Raw genomic sequence first — 3,931 nt, forward strand, 5'->3', positions numbered from 1 at the left:
AATCCTTTAAAAAATATATTTTATATATTTAGAGCATAGAAACTATGTATGTCATATATAAATGGATAAGTATATATTTATAACATATACACACACACACGAGTATATAATTTTGGATGGACTCCAATTTAAAAAAAATCACAAATTGTGTCTCCATGTGAGGCAAAGACAGAGGAGGGAGGAAATGAAACACTGGTTGTAAAGGGCGCTGTGCCATCGCGATGGGGTGCCGGCAGCTCTCCTGAGAGGGACAGAGGAGAGGGGCCCCGGTGTGGACCTGCAGCTAGGGTCGCAGGAGCGCAGAGCAGCGCGCTCCGCCCACCCGGGGCCCCTCTGCCCGCCCCGTCCCTTCACCTGGGCAGGGCGGTGCTCGGCTGCTGGCAGGGCCACATCCGCTGCGCGGTGGACCTGGGGTGACGCCCACCCTGTTCACCGTCCCCTTCCCATCCCGGGAGGAGAGGTGAATCCCTGCAGGTGACCCTGCCTCAGCCAAGGGCACCGTGCTGCAGCAGGGCTGGTACAGGGCACGTGGGACGCCCGCGCTCCGGCCGGTCAGGGAGCCGCCAGCCGTCTGGACCCTGGGTTTGCTCGAAGAAACTGCACTTGTAACCAGAGGTGTCAGAGCGCCTGCCTCGGCCGGGGGGAGGGGGTGGTACCCGACCCCCCCTTAGTCCTGGCTACTGGGAGCCCTGCGGGCTGCGGGCAGGGGGGCTGCTACAGACAGGGCTCTGACCCACCACTGTGCCCGTAAACCAAGGATGCGCCCGAGGGACACGCCCAGTCGGAAGAGTAACGGGCAGATGACGTTTGTGGAAGCAATGAAGGGCCCATGGCTTCCTTGTACTGCTCACTCTCCTTGTGCTGGAATAGTTTTCAGTAAGAAAAAAAAAAAAAGATAAGACATTAAAAGGTGAGAAAAGAAAGCGTGACTTACACACAACCTGTCTCTTCATTTCTTAGAAATACATGGAAAAGTAGGACTTTTAGGGACGCTGGCCTAAAACAGTGTACGGGTGTGGCTGCCAGCACATGCCTGTGTCTTTTAATCAACAGGGATTTCTAGGTTGGAACTGCCCTGGACCTGACCCCCGCCCTCCGGGTCACATTCATCCATCCATCCATTCACTCACTCAGGAGATGTCCGAGTGCCCACTGCAGACCGGGCCTGTCTGGACGCATCACTGGTGACATCTCTGTCCTCTCCACTTGTCTGGGGTGGACGGGCAGTGGGCGGAGGGGACGATAAGGATGACACCCGAGACAGCAGCGTGTGGTCCCCCCCAGGTCCCCCCACCAGGCAGGCGCCTTCCCTGAGCAGCCCCCGGCCCCTCACCAGACCAGGTCACTTAAAGGCCACCCCCCCCCCCGGAATGCCACCCTCACCCCTTCTGTGGCTCACTCTGAGCCGCCAGTGGAAACCCCATCATCTTTAAGTACGTCGTCCATTGCTTTTCGTTAGGCCACCCGTTTTGCAGATACTCAGCTTCTAATACTGTTCAGCTCGTAGTAAGACCTTGGGGCAGCGTGAGGAAGGGGGCGTCCCACGCCCTCCCCACCCCTGCCCCTGGGGATCCCAGAACATAACCCCTTCCTCTCCCCGCCGCAACCCCACCTCTCAGCCTCCTTTCTCCCTTTCCAATCCCCGGTGCGCTTCCCCAGGTACACGGTATTCTTGGGCGTGGTCCTGCCGCCCTCCCGGGTCAGCTCCCCTGAAGCACGAGGGCTGGGTCACCCCCGCTCAGCCCCACCCCGACAGATGCACATATGCACTGGGCAGACAGATGGGTCTGCGTCTAAGGCCCACATGAGATGCTTTTTAAAGAAAAACGCGTTCTGAACCCCAGTTAGCAATGAGGGAGGAGAGGTCACACCCATTCTTTCCTCCCAACAGCGAGGTGCTGACCTGCGCGGGGGGCGGGCGCTGGGAATGCAGGTGGGGCACAGGGAGGGGTGTCCCTTGCCTGGGGGAGGGGAGCGGATCGCTCAGAGGTTAACCGCTCCCCCCGGGGCTGGAGAGGCTCTCCAACAGAAGCGCCTCCTTCCAGGGCCTCAGAGCCGGAGCCTGCAGGACCAGCTTCGTCTGGTTGGCCCCGGTCGGCCCCTGTCGGCCCAGCGGGCAGTGATAACCATCACAGGGTACCTCCACGCCCAGTCAGGTGGCTCCTGCGTACAAATGCAGACAGGAGAGATGCTTTCTTCACCTGGGAGTGCCCAGACGGAGCCAGCGCCCTGTCGCTGCCCAGAACCCACGGCCGCCCTGTCCTCTACCCCAGAGCCCTGCGGCTGCTGCCAGCGGGAGCCGGGCAGGGCCCCCCAGCTCTGTTCTGTCCCCCAGTCCCGTGAAGCCTCAGAAAGCGCCAGAACATCAAGCCCGCCCCCCCCCCCACAAACACACACACACACACACCCACACACAGCAATCCTCGCCCAGTGCGTGCCCTGAGCCGCCCCACCCTCTGCAGCGGCACCGGCCTCAGGCCCCGCCTCTTACCTGCTTCTCCACGGAGGTCAGCAGAGGGCACAGCAAGGCCCTGCAAGGACATAGGGGGCCGGGAAAACGAATGGCAGGCTCCGGGTGCCCTGGGCTCTGGTGGGCCCGCCCCTGGCATCCATCCACCCAGCGTCACCGGCTGGAGGGGATGCAGGAAAACCCCTCATGAAAATATGGGGGGTGGAGCAAAGAGAAAAAAGAGGGAGAGAGAAGAAACAGGCCGGGAGGGAAATAAGAAATGAAAGGACGCATCCTTGCACCAAGAAACGGATCCTTTCTTGACCTGGGTGCTGAGACACCATTGCACTCACTTTGTGAAAATTCACAGAACGATACACTTACGACTTGTGCCATTTAGTTATAATTCAATAAAAAGTTCACAGCATTTCAAAACACCTAGGTCTCAGAAGCCTTCCTGGTGGGGGAGGGGGGCAGATGTGCTCCTGCGGGTAGCATGTGTGCCTGTCTGCGTGTGCGTGGGCATGTGTGGACACATGTCTAGGAATGGGCACGTGGGTGCATGCGTGAGTGAGCGTGTGCGGGCAGCACACATACCCCTGTCGCTCTGGGAGCCGCCACGTCGCAGCGCGCGGCCTGGCATGGGGACCCGAGTCTGAGGCCCACTGGGCCCCGGGAGGGCAGGGCCCAGGGAAAGCGGCCGGGTGGGTGGAGAGGGACCCCAGGGACCCCCCAGTGCCCGGCGCGCCCAGTGCGCCCGAAGTCTCGGGGTCAGGGTCGGGGGACCCCACGGCAGGGTGGGGTCCTCCGGGGTCGCTCCTACGGGCGGACCCGGGGTCTACCGGGCAGGGGACAGGCAAGCCGTCGAGAAACCGGGCCTGGGGGGCTCGGGGCGGCCTCCTACTCCGGCCCTGACCCCGCGAACTGTCGCTCCTCCCGCGGGGCGATCCCTGGGGTCGCGCCCGGGACTCGGGAGTCTACAGGGGTCATTAAGGCGAGTCCAGGGTCGCAGCCGGTCCTCAATGGTCAGCGGAGATAGACTGGGGGTCGCGGACGGGACTCGGGAATCACCGGGACGAGCCCAGGAATCCGAGCGTCAGATGCCGGGGCCGGGGCAGGATGAACATCCGGCGTGGGACTCTGCGACCCTCGGCCTTCCCCTTACGCAACCGCCGTCGGTCGCATCCCCCTGGCCCGGCGTGACCTTCATAAGGTCAAGGCGGCCGCCGCGCCCCCCAGTCCGCAAGGCGCATGGGCGGGGTCCGACTCCCTACATGCTCCGGGGCGCGGAGAGCGGGAAGGGGAGGGACGTCGGCGGCGGCGCAGCCAATGGGCGCGGCGCTCGAGGGCGAGGGGCGGGGCGCAGAGCTGCTCCCGGCAGCCCGTGGGGGCGAGGCGAGAGGGAAGGGGCGGGGATTGGGCCGCGGCGCAGCCAATGGGCGCGGCGCGCGGGGGGAGCGGGGCGGGGCGTGGGCGCCTTAG

The 3,931-nt window shown here is 62.9% G+C and overlaps 1 long non-coding RNA gene across 1 annotated transcript; it reads right to left on the bottom strand.

Annotated features, from left to right (window-relative positions):
• Positions 1 to 33: 33 nt before the first annotated feature.
• On the bottom strand, positions 34 to 2,963 carry LOC308609234. Its single transcript, XR_014014291.1, has 3 exons — positions 2,492 to 2,963; positions 1,904 to 2,163; positions 34 to 861 (listed from the first exon to the last, which is right to left on the bottom strand). It is a non-coding gene; the product is annotated as an uncharacterized lncRNA (long non-coding RNA).
• Positions 2,964 to 3,931: the final 968 nt, after the last annotated feature.

This window comes from Mesoplodon bidens (assembly GCF_964165515.1).
Source record: "Mesoplodon bidens genome assembly, chromosome: X".
Lineage (NCBI taxonomy): Eukaryota > Metazoa > Chordata > Mammalia > Artiodactyla > Ziphiidae > Mesoplodon > Mesoplodon bidens.